This window comes from Aquarana catesbeiana, linkage group LG02, assembly GCF_042186555.1.
Source record: "Aquarana catesbeiana isolate 2022-GZ linkage group LG02, ASM4218655v1, whole genome shotgun sequence".
NCBI lineage: Eukaryota > Metazoa > Chordata > Amphibia > Anura > Ranidae > Aquarana > Aquarana catesbeiana.
The window spans coordinates 732,818,632-732,830,621 of NC_133325.1; positions in this window are offsets into that span (position 1 = coordinate 732,818,632).

The following is an 11,990-nucleotide window of genomic DNA, read 5'->3' on the forward strand; positions in this document are numbered from 1 at the left end:
AAACACTCACCATGTCACATCCAGACAGACACAAATCCGATTAGGAGTTCCTCTACTGTGGTTTGCAGGGCATTGTTTCAGAACTCCCAGGAACCAGGCAGACAGAGGGAGCATGCATCTCTCAGGCAATTCAGCTTGCCAATAGAGACAGGGGGCTGGAGCTTTAACAGACAGGTGGAGCTCCGAGGAAAGCGGAAGTTCGGGTGGGTACTAGAGATTTTAGTCAACTAAAATGTACTGGAGATTTCAGTCAACTAAAATGTACTGAAGATTTTAGTTGACTAAAATACAACTAAAACTAAAACAATTCAGATGACTAAAAATAAAATGGCATTTTAGTCAAAAGACTATGAATAAAACAAAATCGAAATTTGACGTAAACATTTACAGTGGTTAGATACATGAAGGTGTGAGAGAGTTCGGACTTCTGAGTTGGCTAGGGGCATGGAAATGTGGAAGAGCTTGGACTTTAAAGTTGACTAGAGGCATGAAGATGTGGCAGAGCTTGGACTTCTGAGTTGGTTAGACGCATGAAGACGTGGCAGAGCTCGGAATTCTAAGTTAGTTAGAAGCATGAAGGTGTGGCAGAGCTTGGACTTCTAAGTTGGTTAGAGGCATGAAGATGTGGCAGAACTTAAACTTCTAAGTTGGTTAGAGGCATGGAGGTGTGGCAGAGCTTGGGCTTCTGAGTTGGTTAGAGGCATGGAGGTGTAGACTTGGACCTCTAAAATTGCTGGAAGATGGAGGTGTGGCAGAACCTGGACTTCTATGTGGTTAGAGAATTGGAGGTGTTGTAGAACTTAGACTTCTAAAAGGCATGGAAATGTGGTAGAGATTGAACTTTTGAGTTGGTTAGAGTCATGAAGATGTGGCAGAGCTTGGAATTCTAAGTTGGTTAGAGGCATGGAGGTGTGGCAGAGCTTAGACTTCTAAATTTGTTAGAGGCATGAAGGCATGGACTTGGACTTGGGCCTCTAAGTTGGTTGGAAGATGAAGGTGTGGCAGAACCCTGACTTTTAGTTGTATGGTCAATTGATTTTGGATGTTGGTTTTAGTTGGTTAGTGAACGGAGGTGTGGTAGAGCTCAGGTTTCTGAGTTTGTTAGAGGCAATATGGTGTGGCAGAGCTTGAACTTCTAAATTGGTTAGAAGCATTAAGGTGCCCCAGAGCTTGGACTTCTAAATTTGTTAGAAGCATGAAGGCATACAGAAACTTAAACTTCCAAGTTGGTTAGAGGCATGAACATGTAGCAGAGTTTGAACTTCTAGACTGACAACTGCTTTTTTACACTGAGCATGCTGGGTTTGGGGCTCTTAGGACATTCTGGAAGATCACATGAAGTATGTGCAGGCATCTCTGGGTACTTGCACTAATGCCGTGTACACACGAGCGGAGCTTTTCATTGTATAGTCCGATCGTGTGTATGCCCCATCTGACTTTTTACGTCGAAAATTCTGACAGACCTAGAAAGAGAACGTGTTCTAAATTTTTCCGACGGAACCAAATCCTATCGGAAAAACCGCTCGCCTGTATGCTGTTCCGACGTACCAAAAACGACGCATGCTCTGAAGCAAGTACGAGATGGAAGCTATTGGCTACTGGCTATTGAACTTCCATTTTTTAGTCCCGTCCTACGTGTTGTACATCACCATGTTCTGGACAGTCGGAATTTGGTGTGACCGTGTGTATGAAAGACAGCTTGAGCGGAATTCCGTGGGAACTCCGTCGGAAAAACCTTCAGAGTTTATTCCGACGGGAAAACCGGTTGTGTGTACAGGGCATTAGGTTTTAAATACACAGCTGAACATCATTTTATTCAATTCGATTAATAATTGACATGCTATTGTAACGCTGGTAGATTTTCAATCTACTGCTTATAGGTAAATTTAGTGGGTTATCTGTTTATACATAGTCAGATTTGCCTCTATTCCAGCTTGGCTGAGTTGCATGTAGTTTCGCACTGTGCCTGTGGGTGTCGTTGTCACCATGGGTCGGTGTTGGAAAGACAACACGCTGAAGTGTATGAGTGCTAGGAGTACTATCTCGTGGTCCTCCGTTCGGGAGGCCCACGTCGCTGCGGAGTGTGGGTGGGCCCAGAAGCCTGTCTGGGGCCTACCACAGTGGCAGAGGAATGGTCCTGGGCTGTCTATCCTAGAGGGAAGAAGCTGGACAACTGAGAAGATCCCAGGGGAGGACCCGTCATGGAAGGATCATGCAGAGTGCTGGTCTGGAGAGGGGCCTGGTGACTCAGTTGGAGGACGCATCCTAAATTACTGCCGGGTCGGCCTAAAGGTTCTAGTGCTGTGTTTGCTGCTCATCGTAAACCATTACATCCTGTGGCAGAGGATCGTACGGGTTTTGTTCCAATCAAGTCTGTGGCAGAGACTTTTGTTCATGCTGCGTACTGGCTGCTAGGTTAGTGAGAGAAACCTATCCAGGCGGGCAAAGATTCAACTCTAAAGAGAGAGTACATTCATCTACAAGCTTTCAATTCCTAATACTACGCTAAGAAAGGTATTTGAACTTCCCTGCAACTCTCCTTCTACCTCTTTCCTGCTACTTCCTTCAAGTTACGTTTATTAAAGCATTGGAAAAGATACTCAAGTGTCTGGTGCCTACATTGTCTGGTATTAAACTCAACGAGACCCTAGACCCGGTTCTGGTGAAATAGAGGTAACGAAGGTGACGGTAACAGCCCGCTTTAAACCAGAGGCTCCACCATGAGTTATTGCTACACTATCATGAAATAAATAGCTCTGCTCAATCAATATGTGGCACAAGGCCGAGTCCTAGAAGAACCTGCTGGAGGGCGGACTAGAACAGTTGTATTTTATGCCGTTGGTCAGCCCACACTGAACAATTCATGACTTGAAATTAATTGGTTAATAAAGTCGCATTTCTTTACCTAATCTTCTTTTGTACTGCTTGTTTGAAAAGTAATAAAACTGAAAAATAAAACAATAAATAAAGTTGCATTTGTCAGAAACACAATTTTCCACAGATTGCTGTCTCCAGAGGGTACATATAAGAAATACAGACAATTTAGTTTATTATATTAATTTGTTAGTCTCAATATTAAACAGAAAACTGCATATCAAAAGCCAAATGTTCATTTATATCAAGCTGGATAAACATGCCTGCTTACAAATTATTTACAGCTGTTATGCAGTTTAGAGAGATGGGGCATTGTATGTGTAAACTGCAGTACATTAATCATTTCTCTGTCAAAACAAGGAAAATCAAAAGACTGTGCACTTAGTAAAAAAAAAAAGAAAGAAACTCTCCACCATTCAGAAGTAAGTACTGTAATGCATTTGGATTAGTCTCTGCTGTAGAGGAGCTTACAATATAATATTCATTCCACAGTTATTCCTACACCCTCTATGGCCGGTTTAGGTGCAAGCCATGTAAACTGCTTGTGTAATTCTGGATTCTAGATCAAATGCAGGGAAACATATACATTCCAAGAATCCTGATTTCAGAACCCCAGAGCTGGATGTAATCACCTATCACACTTGCCCAGTTGTTGAATAAAAATAATACCTGCAGAGCCAAAACCATGTCTTGAAATCAAGAGTCTAGAAGATATATACTTTCTATTGGCTTTTTATGTCTGCCTGTGACCCCACTGAGGAAATTTGACCTCACTTCCTGTACCTGTGACACTAGTACAAGAAACAGGAAGTGAAATGTTATCAGGACAAGAAGACATAGACAGTTACAAAAACATGTCTGAAGTTTTAGCTGTTCTACATTCTAGTAAAAATGAGTCTGCAGACCCATTTCAGAGTATGCAGACCCACCCCTTTCCTTCCTCCTCTTTCTCCTGGCACAGGTATCCAATAAAATAAATCAGCCAGAATGTTGCCAGGTAGTTACCCTGCAGCCCACAATCAGGGGGCTTCATTTGAGAAATAGGGATAAATCCATGAACAAGGTTTTCCAGGGATAGCTTGCTAAAATTGAGGGTGATAGGGTTGAAATAATGACTTAGAGTTCCACTTTAATTGTTTCTGTTTCTTCTTACCTGTGTACGTATCAATTGTTCTATTTAAATTGTTTGTGCTCCTTTCTTACCTATGTACGTATCAATTGTTCTATCAATCTGTATCTAGATGGAATTTGGAACTGCTGAATAATCATTACATGTTCGCTGATGAGAAACTCTTTGTACCTTAACCTCATTTGGTAATGCCGATAAGATTACTGCTTTGGGAACTGCCTATAAAAGAAGTAAAGGGAGCAGTCCTTTTTTTTTTGGATGCTCAGAACTGTGATACAGACATACCTGACTCCGTGTCATTATTCTTATAGAAGCAATAATTTGGCAAAGGAATATAAACTTAAGCAACTTGTTTAAAAGTTGAACCTAACATTTTGGCGCTCGGAACAGGGACTCACCGATGATACTACAAGAGGTGGACGAACGCGGCTGACGGAACAAAAAGGAATAGGCATTCCGGGAACCACAGATCAAAAAACCTGCGCAGGTAAGAAAAAGCTTTATTTTTCTTATATTCTGTGCTCCCCTGATTTGTGCCTATCCGTTCTGTCAGTTACGGTTCTCCTGGTTTTAAAACACCAGCCTCTGTAGTGGTGAGTCTAGAATTACTGCATATTTTAGTTTATATTGCTGGAATTATTTGTTTGTTTTGTTATCTGTGTTTGTCTTGTCTGTCTTGTTGAGAAAGTGAATGAGCCTTGTCAAGGATGGTATGAGTTAGAAGGGGATTGCCGAACTAAGCAACGGAATGCGCCTTACCTCACACGATTGGGAACCTGAGGGCTTGTGAGCTTGGGGGTCTGACGCTTATGCTTAACCTCACATCTAACTCATAAACCATAGACGGGTTGAGAGTATAAGCCGTGTCTGCTCCATAAAGCAGGGATAAGAGTGTATGAGAGGGATTCCCAGATACGGGGAGGGAATAAGGTCTCAACAAAGTCCCGAGATCTAGTCGGATACCTGGCCACTTAAAGGAATGCTTGTATATGTTGTAGCCGCATTTTTGTATATGTTGTAGCCGCATTCTGGTTTGTTATTGGGCTAGCATATAAAGTAATTATTTATTATTGGGCTAGCATATAAAGTAATTCGGTTTCAGAAATCTCATTCCGGAGAGGTTTCTAGAATTCTAGCACCCTAGGAGGAAGGCAACGAGGAACTAGTGTAACTTAGCTGGTTTGCTATTGGGCTAGCATATAAAGTAATTATTCATTCTTGTATATGTTGTAGCCGCATTATATTGTACACTAAGTGTCCCACACGCTACCTAGGCAGGACTGTTAGAATGGGCCAGAGGAACACAAAACCCCGTCAGGGAATTGTGGCGCACTATACGGTGCCACAGATAATTAAGAACATTTATGGGAAAACCGAAGCACAGGACTTAAAGGATGTCCTTCGTAAATTTAAGGTGAAAGGAGCAGCGGGCTTAGACCCGGATGTATGGAGTAAAATAAAAAGGGACAGACAAGGAGAGGTGTTAGAGAAGCAATAGATGCGTCAGGTTCAATGCTTAATTAAGGTCTCAAATAGAGCGAAAGAAGAGGGGTGGAAGTATAATCCAGATTGTGATGGTTGGGATATGAAAGATAGAAGAACAAAAAATGTCGAGGCTCCCAGCTCAGCCATCCCACCCCCATACACTGACGTAGAACGCAAACCACACAAGATATATCCGGTACTTGAGGGGAGAGGATGGGTTTGTCAGGATTATGGAGCACAAAACCCAGAATGGGCAGTAGAATGTGTGCATTGTGGGGCACAAAAACCTCATCCAGAAACTGTAGCTCCCGTACGCACTGATACACGCATTGTTCAGGTAAACAATCCAGAATTTGGACAAGCAGCCCATCCAAATGCCCCGCCTACTGTCACTCGTAGAATGCAAATAAGGACTTGGGCACCATGGTCGGCAGACACCCTTATGGCATTAATACAGAGCGCCCCAGACCCGGTAGCAAAGCCAGCTGCTTTTTGTAGATTTGTGACACAGTTAATGAATACACATGAAGCGACCTGGCAGGATGGGGAGGATCTATGCAGACACAAAATGACTCTGACCCTGTTTAACCAGTTTATGACAGAAATAGGTCCACACAGACCTGCAGGACAAGTTGATGGGATGGCAATTTAGAGACAGGACATGTCAGACATATAGACTCAAGGGCCCCTTTTATTGCTAGATTAGAAGCTTTTTGTCAGGCAAAACAACAGGAGAGGGGGTCCATATCACCCATGAAGCAAATGCCAGGACAGACTGTATCGGAATTTTACTTATCTATGGAAAGTATGATGGCAGATGAGGGATTGGACTTGGCCCTGCCAGTCACAATCCGAGCCTTCAATAGACAATTTATGGAGGGATTAATTCCACAGATAAGTGAGAGACTGAAAGCCTGCACACCAGAGTGGAGGGCAACTAGAGATAGAGGGACGTTGTTACAAAAAGCGCAAGGCATAGAGGCGGACTAAGCAGAAACCAAAGGGAGGAAATCTCATGCTATCAACGCACTCGGGGGTCCCCAAGAGCAAGGTAGAGGTTCCTTTCGCAAACCCCTTACCTGTCACTACTGTAACAAGATTGGTCACATCAGACGCAACTGTAAGAAAAGAATAAGGGATGAAGGAGAGGAAGGTGTTGATTCTCCAGTTAATCAGAGAAGGAACCAGCCCAGGGACAACAAAAATAGTCATATCAGGCAGCAGGGAGATGGTCCACGAGCATGACTCACCCCGGTTTTAGAAAAATCCAAAACAACAATGCTTAAGACAAATATAACGGTTGGTAATAAGAAAATCTCTTGTTTAGTCGATACAGGAGCTTCACGCTCGTTACTTTCTGACTCTGAACTACTCCCTGGCCAAAAATCACCTGACACTTTACTAATAACTGGATATGATGGCATTTTAGCCGACGCCCCGCTTACAAAACCTCTGAAAGTTAAAGTAGGAAACCACATGTTCCTTTCACGCTTTCTGGTATCCAGAGGAGCCCCCACTAATTTGTTAGGAGCTGACATTTTGCAGAAAATAGGAGCTAACATTACCTATCACCCAGATGGCACTGTCACCTTAGCTATAGGGGATAATCAAGAACACATGGAGATGTGTAACCTGATACAATACCTAGAGGAGGAATCGGAATTGTCCGGCACACCTCCTTCAGACTTAGATCAGATTTTGTCGTCCCTTCCAGGAGAACTATGGGAAAAACATCCAGCTGATGTTGGACTTTTGCCCATACCTCCGGTTACCCTACAGCTGATTCCAGGAGCAGTGCTTCCCCAACAAAAGCAGTATCCACTTAGTGCACCCCAAGAGACGGCCATAGAAATGCAAGTCCAATCCTTCTTAAAAAGTGGAGTTCTAAAAGAGGTAAAATCACCGGCAAACACTCCCTTGTACCCGGTTAAAAAGAAATCAGTAGCCGGTAGTCCGGTTAAGTATAGAATGGTCCAAGACCTTAGAGCGGTCAACAAAATACTAGCCCCGATGACACCTTTAGTACCCAATCCACATACATTACTGTCACAAATACCATCAACCAGTATGTACTTTACGGTTATAGATTTAGCGAATGCTTTCTTTTCCGTCCCGCTTGCTGAAGAATGCCAACTTTGGTTCGCATTTTCAATAAAAAATCGGCAACTAACCTGGACACACCTACCTCAGGGTATGGCGCATTCACCTACCTTGTATTCGCAAGCATTGCAAACGGTGTTGGGAGAATGGGTACCACCAGATTCCTGTGTATTGTTACAATATGTGGATGATTTATTGTTATGCTGCCCTGACAAAGAAACTTGTTTGGCCACCACCCTTAATTTGTTGCGATTTTTGGCAGAAAAAGGTTGCAAGGTTAATAAGAAAAAGTTACAAGTGTGTCAGGAAAAAGTTATCTTTTTGGGACATTGTATATCACAGGGTACGAGACATCTCACTGAGGAGAGGGTTCAAGTGATAAAGGGAATGTTACCCCCACGGAATTTCAAACAATTGCGTATGTTTTTAGGTATTGTGTCACATTGTAGACAGTGGATACCACATGCTAGCGCTTTGATGCAGCCATTATACGATTGTTTGAAAATTGTACCGTATGTGCTTACAGAAGTAGCTTACGAGTCGTTTATCACTTTGAAAAAGTTGTTGATTTCTGCCCCGGCTATTGGTATACCAGATTACACCAAGATATTTAATCTGTACATTGCTGAGATCACTGGACACGCCACAGGTGTTCTGACACAGGCACATGTAAAACAAAGACCAGTCGCTTACTTTTCAGCAGCATTAGATCCAGTATCTAGAGGTTCACCGTCTTGTGTACGGGCGGTAGCTGCAGTGTCAATTATCATAGATAAGTCATCAGAGATTGTTCTAGACAATCCAGTCGTAGTGCATACCACACATGACATACATGCAATCTTGTCTCAGGTACAGCCCAAACACATTTCAATGGCTAGGCAATTAAGGTTACAGTGTACTTTACTCTTACCTCCAAATGTCACTTTTCAGCGCTGTACAACCTTAAATTTGGCCACCTTTTTGCCTCTTCAGTCACCAGATTTGGCAAGGGGGAATGATAGTGCTAATAGTACTAGTGAGAAAGGAAATGAGGAAACTGACACTCTTTTGTTTAAAGAAGTAGATCAGCACGATTGTTTTCAGCTCATGGAACAGGAGACAATGGGATTCCCACATGTTACAGATACACCGATTTTAAATGCTGAGCACACCTTGTATATAGATGGTAGTAGGTTTGCTGATGACAAGGGTAAATATCACACAGGGTATGCTGTAGTGACTGATACGCAGGTAATTGAAGCACAGGCCTTACCAGCCCACATGTCAGCACAGGAAGCAGAATTAAAAGCTTTAGAACAAGCCCTAGAATACTTAAAAGAACGAGAAGGGAATATTTACACTGACTCTGCCTACGCTTATGGTGTAGCGCACGATTATGGCCACATATGGAGGGCTAGAGGTTATCTGACAGCAGCAGGTACACCTGTAAAACATGGAGAAGGGATTAAGAGAGTCCTGAACAATCTTCAAAAGGTTAAACGAGTAGCCATTATGAAGATAGCGGCACACACGAGCGCAAAAACAATTGAGGCAAAAGGAAATGCATTTGCAGATTTGACTGCAAAACAGGCAGCTCTAGGGGAAGGAAGCCCTGAGACCTTAGCAGCAGTAGAGGTGAGTATCCCAGAACCAACATGGCAGCAGCTGAGTAAATTACAGGAGCAAGCAGGGGAGAGCGAGAAAGATAAGTGGGTCAGGATGGGAGCAGCACCAGACCTTGACAATGTATGGAGGGAAGGAGGCAAAATATGCCTGCCTGCCTCTCTGTACCCAGAAATGGCAGCGGCAGTTCACCTACCCACACACGTCAGTTCCAATTCCATGTATAGGATTGTGAACCAAGGATGGCTCGCCCCTGGATTCAGTAGCACTGCAAGAAACTACTGTGCAGCCTGCCAAATCTGTCTCCTGAATAACCCAGGACAGAGAGTAAAAACCCCACGAAAACACCAGGTCCGGGCCCAATACCCCTTCCAGAGACTGCAAATTGACTACATACAAATGCCCAAGAGCGGCCCCTTTGAGTTTGTCCTCGTGTGTATCGATTTATTCTCAGGTTGGCCCGAAAGTTATCCAGTAAAATCGGCTACAGCTAAAGCCACAGCTAAGAAACTGATCACTGAGTTAATACCTAGGTTTGGTCTTCCTGAAACCATAGAATCAGATAGGGGGACACACTTTACAGGAGAAATCATGCAGAATGTGATGACCATGTTAGGGGTTCAACAAAGTTTTCACACCCCTTACCACCCACAGAGTTCAGGATCAGTGGAGAGAGTAAATGGGACAATAAAGTTAAAAATACAAAAAGCCATGCAAGAGTTAAACAAGCCTTGGCCAGAATGCCTGCCTTTGGCTTTGTTCTCTATAAGGTACACTCCAACAGGAAAGACAGGATTATCCCCATATGAGATACTTTTTGGGAATGCACCTAGATTGGGTTTATACTTTCCACAGAGTATGCAATTGCAATGTGATAGTTTGACTGCATATGTGATACAATTACAACAACGTCTAACTAAGATCCACAAAAGTGTGTATTCTTCTCTTCCAGACCCTAATTCAATAACAGGTACACATACTCTGCTACCAGGGGATTATGTATATGTGAAGAAACACACCAAAAAGACATTGGAACCCAGGTTTGAAGGTCCTTACCAAGTACTCTTGACCACAGCCACCTCAGTAAAGCTGGAAGGAAAACCTACCTGGATACACGCATCACATTGCAAGAAACAACCCGAGAAAACAACATGATGAAATATCTACTTACATATTTTTTTGTTGAAGATTGTTGTTTTACAAATATATGCATGGACTCCTGGTATTAATGTACTGGAAGTAGAGGAAACAACAACTTTCGAATGGGCTATAGATGATCCTAAAGTAGCAAATGATTATTGACAAAGGTAGACTAGTACATCTTCCCTCACAGATACAACAGGATACTGCACCACATTGGTGGGATATATTTAGTGGAATGTCTTCTACAGCAACCAATACCTTTCACTGGTTGTTAAGTCCAATGGTAATTATTATTCTAATATTAATATCACTTACAATCACGAATATATGTGTATACAGGAAAATAAATAGGAAAATTAGGAGAATAGACAGGGTATACTGATAAGTGTGTATTGACATCACCCTACTCCTATAAAACTCCTCTTCTTGAATTTTAAGATGTTGGTAATACCTAGGGGGATGGGTTCTACCCCTCTGACAACTCGCGGTCAGGGAAAGGACTCTGGGGAAAAACTGACTAGAACTTATTCATGAGGACCCAGGGGGAAGGAGAGGATGATGTCAAAGGGGGAAATTGATAGGGTTGAAATAATGACTTAGAGTTCCACTTTAATTGTTTCTGTTTCTTCTTACCTGTGTACGTATCAATTGTTCTATTTAAATTGTTTGTGCTCCTTTCTTACCTATGTACGTATCAATTGTTCTATCAATCTGTATCTAGATGGAATTTGGAACTGCTGAATAATCATTACATGTTCGCTGATGAGAAACTCTTTGTACCTTAACCTCATTTGGTAATGCCGATAAGATTACTGCTTTGGGAACTGCCTATAAAAGAAGTAAAGGGAGCAGTCCTTTTTTTTTTGGATGCTCAGAACTGTGATACAGACATACCTGACTCCGTGTCATTATTCTTATAGAAGCAATAATTTGGCAAAGCAATATAAACTTAAGCAACTTGTTTAAAAGTTGAACCTAACAAGGGCTTTCGACAGAAAGTTGAGACGTCTGGACACCATCAGTATTTTTATGGGATGGGTTTTTTCTTTTTCTTTTTTGTTTGAACAAAGTATGTACTGCTATATTATTAGACCAGTTCCTGAAATGTAGGAAACTCTAAAGCACTTAAGAAACAGTTCCTGATAAACCTCCTGTGAAATCACTATTTAAATAAGATTACGTGTAGACAAAAGGAAAGTGGGGTTTGAAGTGTTTGAGGAATTGATAAGATGTATTCTCTCTTACACTGGATCAACACACAAAGTCTGCCACAACTGCATATTGCTGACAATATACACTGCTGTGCTGACCACCATTGAGTAGGTACCACTTTTGCTGCCAAAACAGCCCTAACCTGTCGACGCATGGACTCCACTTATGCTGTGATATCTGGCACCAAGTCATCAGTAGCTGATCCTTTAAGTTCTGTAAGTTGTGAGGTGGGGCCTCCAAGGATCTGACTTTTTTCCATTACATCATAGATGCTTGATTGGATTGAGATCTGAAGAATTTTTCAATACCTCAAACTTGTTGTTGTGTTCCTCAAACCATTCTTAACCATTTTGGAAAGAGACCACTGCCATCAGGGAAACAATCAGTTTACATGAATGGGGCTACTTGGTCAGCAACAATGTTTAGGTAGGTGGTACGTGTCTAG